Source organism: Amblyomma mixtum, unplaced genomic scaffold (assembly GCF_055824585.1).
Source record: "Amblyomma mixtum isolate Tamu unplaced genomic scaffold, ASM5582458v1 scaffold_21, whole genome shotgun sequence".
Taxonomy (NCBI): Eukaryota; Metazoa; Arthropoda; class Arachnida; order Ixodida; family Ixodidae; genus Amblyomma; species Amblyomma mixtum.
Genome location: NW_028317718.1, coordinates 82,119 through 94,618, shown reverse-complemented (window position 1 = coordinate 94,618; position 12,500 = coordinate 82,119). Strand labels below are relative to the sequence as shown.

The 12,500-nt window shown below is 60.1% G+C and overlaps 2 non-coding genes across 2 annotated transcripts in view; both read right to left on the bottom strand.

Annotated features, from left to right (window-relative positions):
- LOC149324590 (5.8S ribosomal RNA) overlaps nucleotides 1–123 on the bottom strand; it is a 153-nt gene extending 30 nt beyond the window's left edge. The window contains exon 1 of the ribosomal RNA XR_016286802.1: nucleotides 1–123. This exon is cut by the window's left edge and continues 30 nt beyond it. This is a non-coding gene — a ribosomal RNA (5.8S ribosomal RNA).
- A 1,775-nt stretch (nucleotides 124–1,898) lies between these two features.
- Nucleotides 1,899–3,713, bottom strand: LOC149324589 (small subunit ribosomal RNA). Its single transcript, XR_016286748.1, has one exon. It is a non-coding gene; the product is annotated as a small subunit ribosomal RNA (ribosomal RNA).
- Nucleotides 3,714–12,500: the final 8,787 nt, after the last annotated feature.

The window sequence follows — 12,500 nt, the reverse complement described above, 5'->3', positions numbered from 1 at the left end:
ACCCAAGGGCGCAATGTGCGTTCGAAGAATCAGTGCTCAGTGTGTCCTGCAATTCACACCAAGTCTCGCAGCTGGCTGCGTTCTTCATCGACCCGAGAACCGAGTGATCCACCGCTTAGAGTCGTGCGTTTGGTTTGTTCAAATCCGTACAGTACAACCAGGGTTTTAGGCACCGGGCTTTTCCCCTGGTCTCCAGTCGCAGTTTCGACCGACGTCTTTCGCGCCTCGCAGCCGTCCGTTCGGCATGCTGCGCGTGCCTCAAAGCCAAAGCGAGCAAAGTCTCTCGAAGCTTTTGTGCGATAATGGCTTGCGCGTCACTAATAGGATGACGAGGCATTTGGCAACCACTAAGGCAGAAGTGCTGAGCCGACGCGTGACGCTCCAATTCCGGTCTTCATCAGAGGTGGGTCTTCTTGTGCCTTCTTGGGCACGCCCGCTCCGCCCGCACGGGCCTGACCGCAGAACACCTCGAAGCACCGGCGTTTGCTAGAAATATACATTCTTGGAGCTCTGTGCCACCGTCCTCACGCACCTTTCTGCGATCTGCAGCGACGCTACCCCCGGACTCCAGCAGCGGTTTTTTTTGTTGCTGTTCACACTCAACTGCTGTTCACATCTTTCAAGGCGAGTCATCACCGCCTACCGCTGCTGCACCCTTTTGTAGGGGAGGGGGTTTTCCCAACGCCCCCCGGTCCGGTCGCCCCCGGGTGCGCCATCGTGCTGCTCCCTACTCGACCATTTCGCCACATCATTGCTTCGCAAGGAGACAGGCACCGCCTAGCCGTGGCTACGCAGCGCGTACTTGGAACAAGCCGCAAAGCGGACGTTCATCAGTCTACTCCCGCAATAGGAGCCCACCGGCCACAGTGCCATGGACGGCGTTTCGGTAGCGCACCGACAGACTACTCGAAGGCTGGGAAGGACGAAGCAGCAAGAGAACCCGGCTGCCGCGAATGCGTTCAAAGTGCGGGATTATAATCCCTCGTCCTTTTCGGTCCCGGTGCCTCCTTTCGCGCCGTCGGCGCGGCGTCAGACTCCGCGCCCGCAGTGCGAGACCTTTCGCGCGCGGCCGTTCCCTGGGCCGCGCGCGTCCCGCCGCGTGCGCGTCGCGCAGAAGCGCAGTTTCCCAGCCAGCGAGCCGCGGTTCCTCTCGTACTTCGCAGCAGCCGCCGCCGTTCCCTTGGCAGCGGGCAGGCCTTTCCCTCGGCCCGCCTACCGACTGGTGGTCGCAACACGACAAAGCCAGCGAGCCGCGGTTCCTCTCGTACTTCGCAGCAGCCGCCGCCGTTCCCTTGGCAGCGGGCAGGCCTTTCCCTCGGCCCGCCTACCGACTCGTGGTCGCAACACGACAAAGCCAGCGAGCAGCGTTTCCTTTCGTACTTCGCAGCAGCCGCCGCCGTTCCCTTGGCAGCGGGCAGGCCTTTCCCTCGGCCCGCCTACCGACTCGTGGTCGCAACACGACAAAGCCAGCGAGCAGCGTTTCCTTTCGTACTTCGCAGCAGCCGCCGCCGTTCCCTTGGCAGCGGGCAGGCCTTTCCCTCGGCCCGCCTACCGACTCGTGGTCGCAACACGACAAAGCCAGCGAGCAGCGTTTCCTTTCGTACTTCGCAGCAGCCGCCGCCGTTCCCTTGGCAGCGGGCAGGCCTTTCCCTCGGCCTGCCTACCGGCTCTGTTTGCGCCTCTTCGACGGTTGTCGACAACCGAAAGCCCACCATGAGTGGTGCGTTACGCCGTTCAAACCTGCGGATACAGCCCGTCCGACTTTCCCTTGGTGACGGAGCTCCGCTGGGCGCAACAGTTTGTGCAGAGAAGCGGCTTCAGAATCTCGCAACTCCGCGGTTGAGGCCTTCCCCCGCTTATAAGTGGGGGCGGCGCCGGGTGTGACAAGCACAATCCGGTAATGATCCTTCCGCAGGTTCACCTACGGAAACCTTGTTACGACTTTTACTTCCTCTAAATGATCAAGTTTGGTCATCTTTCCAACAGACCGGCGCAACCGAAAGGCCGCGCCGGACATCGGTCCGAAGACCTCACTAAATCATTCAATCGGTAGTAGCGACGGGCGGTGTGTACAAAGGGCAGGGACGTAATCAACGCGAGCTTATGACTCGCGCTTACTGGGAATTCCTCGTTCAAGGGGAACAATTGCAAGCCCCTATCCCAATCACGAAAGAAGTTCCACGGGTTACCCAGTCTTTTCAGACAGGGATAAAGACACGCTGCTTCCTTCAGTGTAGCGCGCGTGCGGCCCCGGACATCTAAGGGCATCACAGACCTGTTATTGCTCTGTTTCGTGCGGCTAGGAGCCGCTTGTCCCTCTAAGAAGGTTGTAAGGTGCTGGGAACCCCGCACCTATTTAATAGGCTAGAGTCTCGTTCGTTATCGGAATTAACCAGACAAATCGCTCCACCAACTAAGAACGGCCATGCACCACCATCCACCGAATCAAGAAAGAGCTCTCAATCTGTCAATCCTCCCAGTGTCCGGGCCGGGTAAGTTTTCCCGTGTTGAGTCAAATTAAGCCGCAGGCTCCACTCCTGGTGGTGCCCTTCCGTCAATTCCTTTAAGTTTCAGCTTTGCAACCATACTTCCCCCGGAACCCAAATACTTTGGTTTCCCGGAAGCTGCCCGCCGAGTCATTTGAGTAACTCAGGCGGATCGCTGGTTGGCATCGTTTATGGTCAGAACTAGGGCGGTATCTGATCGCCTTCGAACCTCTGACTTTCGTTCTTGATCAAAGAAAACATTCTTGGCAAATGCTTTCGCAGTAGTTCGTCTTGCGACGGTCCAAGAATTTCACCTCTAGCGCCGCAATACGAATGCCCCCGTCTGTCCCTCTTAATCATTACCCCGTATTCCAAAAACCAACAGAACAGAAACGGGGTCTTGTTCTATTATTCCATGCAAGTTTATTCAGGCGACTCGCCTGCGTTGAGCACTCCAATTTTTTCAAAGTAAAAGCGCAGGCCACCTCGAGACGCACCAATGAAGGGCACCAAGAGAGGACCGGCATGATGTTCAGTCCGAGCCGTCGCATCGGGTAGATGCACTACTCGTCTGGAACTGAGATCCAACTACGAGCTTTTTAACCGCAGCAGCTTTAGTATACGCTATTGGAGCTGGAATTACCGCGGCTGCTGGCACCAGACTTGCCCTCCAATTGATCCTCGTTAAAGGATTTAGAGTGTACTCATTTCAATTACGGGGCCTCAAAAGAGTCCCGTATTGTTATTTTTCGTCACTACCTCCCCGTGCCGGGAGTGGGTAATTTGCGCGCCTGCTGCCTTCCTTGGATGTGGTAGCCGTTTCTCAGGCTCCCTCTCCGGAATCGAACCCTGATTCTCCGTTACCCGTAACAACCATGGTAGGCAAGTAACCTACCATCGAAAGTTGATAAGGCAGACACTTGAAAGAAACGTCGCCGGCTCATGGCCATGCGATCAGCACAAAGTTATCCAGAGTCACCACAGAGTACGGGCAGAGCCCGATGGGTCTTGGTCTAATAAAAGCGCCCGTCAGCCAAAGGCCTTCAGGCTCAATGCATGTATTAGCTCTAGAATTGCCACAGTTGTCCAAGTAGAAAGAAACGATCTAAGGAACCATAACTGATTTAATGAGCCATTCGCGGTTTCGCCTTATTTCGGCATGTACTTAGACATGCATGGCTTAATCTTTGAGACAAGCATATGATTACTGGCAGGATCAACCAGGTATGATGCATAGGCATTCCCTTTTCGCCCCAGAAGGGTGCCTCGTCGCCGCCGATAGGGCCGCCATAAACCCCCAGCGCGCGACGCATCTTTTTCGCGGCAGCTTGCGCTGCCCGTGCATCGTTCGAGCTCGCTGCGGCATCCGACCCGTAGGTACGGCAATCGCCACGCGGCAAGAGAGCACGTGTGCCTTTAGGCAAAGCATTTGTAACGCGCCCACCAGTGCGCACATCGGCCTCTAGGGCCGCAGCATTAGGCAACTGGACGGCGCTTGCTGCGTAGCCGAGACGGCCAAGCCGCCAGACGACGGGACACGCCCGCGTCTTCGGCGCGCTCGCACGGAATCGAGTCCGGGTAGCACGGAACACACCTCGTAAAACGTGGAAACAGCGTCGTCCGACAACCAGCCCCTATCGCAGACGCGGATGAGGCTGCAGACGAATGCCGTGGGGTCCGAGGGACGGGGACACGCTGGGCACGAGGCCGCATATCAGACCCGGTCACGGCGCGCACACGCGGGCGCGCGCCGCCGACTGCTCCACTGGGACCCCCATATAATAGCAGCGATAAGTACCCAGACCTCCGTGGGTGAGTAAATCGCCGTACTCGTGCCACTTTCGCCGCAAGGGCCGCACAAATCGTGCGCGCTTTGCCGCGGCATCACAACGCCGCGCTTCCGCGGCGCCCCGCACGAGCCGTACTCGTGGACATAGCCGTCGGGCGAACCGCCGTACTCGAGGCGCGTTCGCCGCAAGAGCCGCTCAAATCGTGCGCGCTTTCCTGCGGCATCGCACGAAAGCGCTGCCCCGGCGCCCCGCACGAGCCGTACTCGTGGACATTGTCATCGGGCGAACCGCCGTACTCGAGGCGCGTTGGCGGCAAGACCCCCACAAATCGTGCGCGCTTTGCTGCGGCATCGCACAAAAGCGCATCCCCGGCGCCCCGCACGAGCCGTACTCGTGGACATAGCCGTCGGGCGAAGCGCCGTACTCGAGGCGCGTTCGCCGCAAGAGCCGCTCAAATCGTGCGCGCTTTCCTGCGGCATCGCACGAAAGCGCTGCCCCGGCGCCCCGCACGAGCCGTACTCGTGGACATGGTCATCGGGCGAACCGCCGTACTCGAGGCGCGTTCGCCGCAAGAGCCGCTCAAATCGTGCGCGCTTTCCTGCGGCATCGCACGAAAGCGCTGCCCCGGCGCCCCGCACGAGCCGTACTCGTGGACATGGTCATCGGGCGAACCGCCGTACTCGAGGCGCGTTCGCCGCAAGAGCCGCTCAAATCGTGCACGCTTTCCTGCGGCATCGCACGAAAGCGCTGCCCCGGCGCCCCGCACGAGCCGTACTCGTGGACATAGCCGTCGGGCGAACCGCCGTACTCGAGGCGCGTTCGCCGCAAGAGCCGCTCAAAACGTGCGCGCTTTCCTGCGGCATCGCACAAAAGCGCTTCCCCGGCGCCCCGCACGAGCCGTACTCGTGGACATTGTCATCGGGCCAACCGCCGTACTCGAGGCGCGTTGGCGGCAAGAGCCCCTCAAATCGAGCGCGCTTTGCTGCGGCATCGCAAAAAAGCACTTCCGCGGCGCCCCGCACGAGCCGTACTCGTGGACATTGTCATCGGGCGAACCGCCGTACTCGAGGAGCGTTCGCCGCAAAAGCCACTCAAATCGTGCGCGCTTTGCTGCGGCATCGCACAACCGCGCTTCCGCGGCGCCCCGCACGAGCCGTACTCGTGGACATAGCCGTCGGGCGAGCCGCCGTACTCGAGGCGCGTTCGCCGCAAAACTCGCATAAATAATGCACAAACTCATGAAAATCACATCTGCCGAGGCCGCCTAAAGCCCGAATTCACCTCCCGGGCGTCGAGAGGTCCGTTTCGGACTTTGCTGACAAAGCGGACGCTTTACTGTTTCGCGTCTGCCTAGGCGGTATGCCCCCTTATATATGCAGCGATAAGTACCCAGACCCCCGCGGGTCATAAGCGCGTCTACCGGAGCGGGCTTCAAACGAACGTAACTCTGCCTTCCGTTGCGCGAAAGGGACGGGAAAGGTCTCAAAATATTCGCCTTTCTCAGCCCCACACGCGGAACTAAAAATTGAGCGGCTGCGCCCACGGGAACGGCCGTGAACATTCGAAAAGGCGGCCCCTTGCGAACCTGGTCAATCACCCGCTGCTCCGGCTACAGTGGAAGCAGCGGGTCGAGGAGGACTGCACAAGATGGGCGGCAGCGCGGCCGACACGTGGCGTAAATTTCGTCTCGTTCCGCCAGGTGAAAGTGCCTTTAAATATTCGAAAACCGTTTACCGCGTCCGCCGGGGAGGCAACCGCGTCTGCCTAGGCGGGACCGCGTCTGCCTAGGCGAGCTTCAAACGAGCGTAACTCTCACTTGCGTTGCGCGAAAGGGACGAGAAAGGTCTCAAAATGCTCGCCTTTCTCAGCCCCACACGCGGATCTAAAAATGGAGCGGATTCGTCCACGGGAACGGCCGCGAAGATTAGAAAAGGCGGCCCCTTGCGAGCCTGGTCAATCACCTGCTGCTCCGGCTACAGTGCAAGCAGCGAGTCCGCGATAACTGCACAAGATGCGCGCCGGCGCGGCCGAACCGTGGCGTAAATTTCGTCGCGCTCCGCCAGTTCAAAGTGCCTTTAAAAATTCGAAGACAATTTACCGCGTCTGCCTAGGCGGGACCGCGTCTGCCTAGGCGAGCTTCAAACGAGCGCAACTCTCACTTGCGTTGCGCGAAACGGACGGGAAAGGTCTCAAAATGTTCGCCTTTCTCAGCCCAACGCGCGCAACTAGAAATTGAGCGGCTGCGCTCAAGGCAACGGCCGCGAGAATTCGAAAAGGCGGCCCCTTGCGATACTGGTCAATCGCCCGCTGCTCCGGCTGCAGTGGACGCAGCGGGTCGGCGATGACTGCACAAGATGCGCGCCGGCGCGGCCGAACCGTGGCGTAAATTTCGTCGCGCTCCGCCAGTTCAAAGTGCCTTTAAAAATTCGAAGACCGTTTACCGCGTCCGCCGGGGAGGCAACCGCGTCTGCCTAGGCGGGACCGCGTCTGCCTAGGCGAGCTTCAAACGAGCGTAACTCTCACTTGCGTTGCGCGAAACGGACGGGAAAGGTCTCAAAATGTTCGCCTTTCTCAGCCCAACGCGCGGAACTAAAAATGGAGCGGATTCGCCCACGGGAACGGCCGCGAAGATTAGAAAAGGCGGCCCCTTGCGATACTGGTCAATCGCCCGCTGCTCCGGCTACAGTGCAAGCAGCGAGTCCGCGATGACAGCACAAGATGCGCGCCGGCGCGGCCGAACCGTGGCGTAAATTTGGTCGCGCTCCGCCAGTTCAAAGTGCCTTTAAAAACTCGAAGACCATTTACCGCGTCCGCCGGGGAGGCAACCGCGTCTGCCTAGGCGAGCTTCAAACGAGCGTAACTCTCACTTGCGTTGGGCGAAAGGGACGGGAAAGGTCTCAAAATGTTCGCCTTTCTCAGCCCCACACGCGGATCTAAAAATGGAGCGGATTCGCCCACGGGAACGGCCGCGAAGATTAGAAAAGGCGGCCCCTTGCGAGACTGCTCAATCGCCCGCTGCTCCGGCTACAGTGCAAGCAGCGGGTCGGCGATGACTGCACAAGATGCGCGCCGGCGCGGCCGAACCGTGGCGTAAATTTGGTCGCGCTCCGCCAGTTCAAAGTGCCTTTAAAAACTCGAAGACCGTTTACCGCGTCCGCCGGGGAGGCAACCGCGTCTGCCTAGGCGGGACCGCGTCTGCCTAGGCGAGCTTCAAACGAGCGTAACTCTCACTTGCGTTGCGCGAAAGGGACGGGAAAGGTCTCAAAATATTCGCCTCTCTCAGCCCAACACGCGGAACTAAAAATTGAGCGGCTGCGCCCACGGGAACAGCCGCGAAGATTAGAAAAGGCGGCCCCTTGCGAGCCTGGTCAATCGCCCGCTGCTCCGGCTGCAGTGGAAGCAGCGAGTCGGCGATGACTGCACAAGATGCGCGCCGGCGCGGCCGAACCGTGGCGTAAATTTCGTCGCGCTCCGCCAGTTCAAAGTGCCTTTAAAAATTCGAAGACCGTTTACCGCGTCCGCCGGGGAGGCAACCGCGTCTGCCTAGGCGGGACCGCGTCTGCCTAGGCGAGCTTCAAACGAGCGTAACTCTCACTTGCGTTGCGCGAAAGGGACGAGAAAGGTCTCAAAATGTTCGCCTTTCTCAGCCCAACGCGCGGAACTAAAAATGGAGCGGATTCGCCCACGGCAGCGGCCGCGAAGATTAGAAAAGGCGGCCCCTTGCGAGCCTGGTCAATCACCCGCTGCTCCGGCTACAGTGCAAGCAGCGAGTCCGCGATGACAGCACAAGATGCGCGCCGGCGCGGCCGAACCGTGGCGTAAATTTGGTCGCGCTCCGCCAGTTCAAAGTGCCTTTAAAAACTCGAAGACCATTTACCGCGTCCGCCGGGGAGGCAACCGCGTCTGCCTAGGCGGGACCGCGTCTGCCTAGGCGAGCTTCAAACGAGCGTAACTCTCACTTGCGTTGCGCGAAAGGGACGGGAAAGGCCTCAAAATGTTCGCCTTTCTCAGCCCCACACGCGGATCTAAAAATGGAGCGGATTCGCCCACGGGAACGGCCGCGAAGATTAGAAAAGGCGGCCCCTTGCGAGCCTGGTCAATCACCTGCTGCTCCGGCTACAGTGCAAGCAGCGAGTCCGCGATAACTGCACAAGATGCGCGCCGGCGCGGCCGAACCGTGGCGTAAATTTCGTCGCGCTCCGCCAGTTCAAAGTGCCTTTAAAAATTCGAAGACCATTTACCGCGTCCGCCGGGGAGGCAACCGCGTCTGCCTAGGCGGGACCGCGTCTGCCTAGGCGAGCTTCAAACGAGCGTAACTCTCACTTGCGTTGCGCGAAAGGGACGGGAAAGGTCTCAAAATGTTCGCCTTTCTCGGCCCCACACGCGGATCTGAAAATGGAGCGGATTCGCCCACGGGAACGGCCGCGAAGATTAGAAAAGGCGGCCCCTTGCGAGCCTGGTCAATCACGTGCTGCTCCGGCTACAGTGCAAGCAGCGAGTCCGCGATAACTGCACAAGATGCGCGCCGGCGCGGCCGAACCGTGGCGTAAATTTCGTCGCGCTCCGCCAGTTCAAAGTGCCTTTAAAAATTCGAAGACCATTTACCGCGTCTGCCTAGGCGGGACCGCGTCTGCCTAGGCGAGCTTCAAACGAGCGTAACTCTCACTTGCGTTGCGCGAAAGGGACGGGAAAGGTCTCAAAATGTTCGCCTTTCTCGGCCCCACACGCGGATCTAAAAATGGAGCGGATTCGCCCACGGGAACGGCCGCGAAGATTAGAAAAGGCGGCCCCTTGCGAGCCTGGTCAATCACGTGCTGCTCCGGCTACAGTGCAAGCAGCGAGTCCGCGATAACTGCACAAGATGCGCGCCGGCGCGGCCGAACCGTGGCGTAAATTTCGTCGCGCTCCGCCAGTTCAAAGTGCCTTTAAAAATTCGAAGACCATTTACCGCGTCTGCCTAGGCGGGACCGCGTCTGCCTAGGCGAGCTTCAAACGAGCGTAACTCTCACTTGCGTTGCGCGAAAGGGACGGGAAAGGTCTCAAAATGTTCGCCTTTCTCGGCCCCACACGCGGATCTAAAAATGGAGCGGATTCGCCCACGGGAACGGCCGCGAAGATTAGAAAAGGCGGCCCCTTGCGAGCCTGGTCAATCACCTGCTGCTCCGGCTACAGTGCAAGCAGCGAGTCCGCGATAACTGCACAAGATGCGCGCCTGCGCGGCCGAACCGTGGCGTAAATTTCGTCGCGTTCCGCCAGTTCAAAGTGCCTTTAAAAATTCGAAGACCATTTACCGCGTCTGCCTAGGCGGGACCGCGTCTGCCTAGGCGAGCTTCAAACGAGCGTAACTCTCACTTGCGTTGCGCGAAAGGGACGGGAAAGGTCTCAAAATGTTCGCCTTTCTCAGCCCCACACGCGGAACTAAAAATTGAGCGGCTGCGCCCACGGGAACCGCCGCGAAGATTAGAAAAGGCGGCCCCTTGCGAGCCTGGTCAATCACCTGCTGCTCCGGCTACAGTGCAAGCAGCGAGTCCGCGATAACTGCACAAGATGCGCGCCTGCGCGGCCGAACCGTGGCGTAAATTTGGTCGCGCTCCGCCAGTTCAAAGTGCCTTTAAAAACTCGAAGACCGTTTACCGCGTCCGCCGGGGAGGCAACCGCGTCTGCCTAGGCGGGACCGCGTCTGCCTAGGCGAGCTTCAAACGAGCGTAACTCTCACTTGCGTTGCGCGAAAGGGACGGGAAAGGTCTCAAAATGTTCGCCTCTCTCAGCCCAACGCGCGGAACTAGAAATTGAGCGGCTGCGCCCACGGGAACCGCCGCGAAGACTAGAAAAGGCGGCCCCTTGCGAGCCTGGTCAATCACCTGCTGCTCCGGCTACAGTGCAAGCAGCGAGTCCGCGATAACTGCACAAGATGCGCGCCGGCGCGGCCGAACCGTGGCGTAAATTTCGTCGCGCTCCGCCAGTTCAAAGTGCCTTTAAAAATTCGAAGACCATTTACCGCGTCTGCCTAGGCGGGACCGCGTCTGCCTAGGCGAGCTTCAAACGAGCGTAACTCTCACTCGCGTTGCGCGAAAGGGACGAGAAAGGTCTCAAAATGTTCGCCTTTCTCAGCCCCACACGCGGATCTAAAAATGGAGCGGATTCGCCCACGGGAACGGCCGCGAAGATTACAAAAGGCGGCCCCTTGCGAGCCTGGTCAATCGCCCGCTGCTCCGGCTGCATTGGAAGCAGCGAGTCGGCGATGACTGCACAAGATGCGTCGCGGTGCGGCCGACACGTGGCGTAAATTTCGTCGCGTTCCGCCAGTTAAAAGTGCCCTTAAAAGTTCGAAGACCGTTCACCGCGTCCGCCGGGGAGGCAACCGCGTCTGCCTAGGCGGGACCGCGTCTGCCTAGGCGAGCTTCAAACGAGCGTAACTCTGCCTTGCGTTGCGCGAAAGGGACGGGAGAGGTCTCAAAATGTTCGCCCTTCTCAGCCCAACGCGCGCAACTAAAAACTGAGCGGCTGCGCTCAAGGCGACGGCCGCGAGAATTCGAAAAGGCGGCCCCTTGCGAGACTGGTCAATCACCCGCTGCTCCGGCTACATTGGAAGCAGCGGGTCGGGGATGACTGCACAAGATGCGCGCCGGCGCGGCCGACGCGTGGCGTAAATTTCGTCGCGTTCCGCCAGGTAAAAGTGCCTCTAAAAACTCGAAGACCATTTACCGCGTTCGCCGGGGAGGGAACCGCGTCTGCCTAGGCGGGACCGCGTCTGCCTAGGCGAGACTGTTGAATCGCCCCTATCTCGAGCGAGAATGGCAGGAAAACGACGGGACCGGTGGCAAAAGATTCGCCTGCACACTGACTTCAAATTCGTAGGCTTGAGACATAGGGGCCGGCCGTGAAAAGTTTGAAATGGTCAAAGTCTCCCTGTCGCGAGCGGTTAATCGCCCGCTGCTCCGACCGCAATGTGATGATCGAAAAAGATGCGCCGCAGCGCGGCCGACGCGGCGCTGTAAAATTCGTCGTGCTCCGCCAAAGAAAAGGACCTTTAAAAATTCGAAAACCCCGTACCGCGTCTGCCTAGGCGATACCGTTCAATCGCACGTATCTCGGCCCAGACTGGCAGCAAAGTGACGAGATTGGTAACAAAAGATTCGCCTTTGAACGCCCTACACAGGGAAGGCAAAGTCGCAAACGACTTTCGTCCCGCGTCGGCCGGGGCGAACGCGCCCGAACGGCAAAGTCCGAATAAAGCGACCCCGTCTACCGGGGCAGACGCGCCCGAACGGCAAAGTCCGAAAGAGGCGACCCCGTCTACCGGGGCAGACGCGCCCGAACGGCAAAGTCCGAAAGAGGCGACCCCGTCTACCGGGGCAGACGCGCCCGAACGGCAAAGTCCGAATAAAGCGACCCCGTCTACCGGGGCAGACGCGCCCGAACGGCAAAGTCCGAATAAAGCGACCCCGTCTACCGGGGCAGACGCGCCCGAACGGCAAAGTCCGAATAAAGCGACCCCGTCTACCGGGGCAGACGCGCCGGAACGGCAAAGTCCGAAAGAGGCAACCCCGTCTACCGGGGCAGACGCGCCCGAACGGCAAAGTCCGAATAAAGCGACCCCGTCTACCGGGCCAGACGCGCCCGAACGGCAAAGTCCGAATAAAGCGACCCCGTCTACCGGGGCAGACGCGCCCGAACGGCAAAGTCCGAATAAAGCGACCCCGTCTACCGGGGCAGACGCGCCGGAACGGCAAAGTCCGAAAGAGGCAACCCCGTCTACCGGGGCAGACGCGCCCGAACGGCAAAGTCCGAATAAAGCGACCCCGTCTACCGGGCCAGACGCGCCCGAACGGCAAAGTCCGAAAGAGGCGACCCCGTCTACCGGGGCAGACGCGCCCGAACGGCAAAGTCCGAAAGAGGCGACCCCGTCTACCGGGGCAGACGCGCCCGAACGGCAAAGTCCGAATAAAGCGACCCCGTCTACCGGGGCAGACGCGCCCGAACGGCAAAGTCCGAATAAAGCGACCCCGTCTACCGGGGCAGACGCGCCGGAACGGCAAAGTCCGAAAGAGGCAACCCCGTCTACCGGGGCAGACGCGCCGGAACGGCAAAGTCCGAAAGAGGCAACCCCGTCTACCGGGGCAGACGCGCCCGAACGGCAAAGTCCGAATAAAGCGACCCCGTCTACCGGGCCAGACGCGCCCGAACGGCAAAGTCCGAAAGAGGCGACCCCGTCTACCGGGGC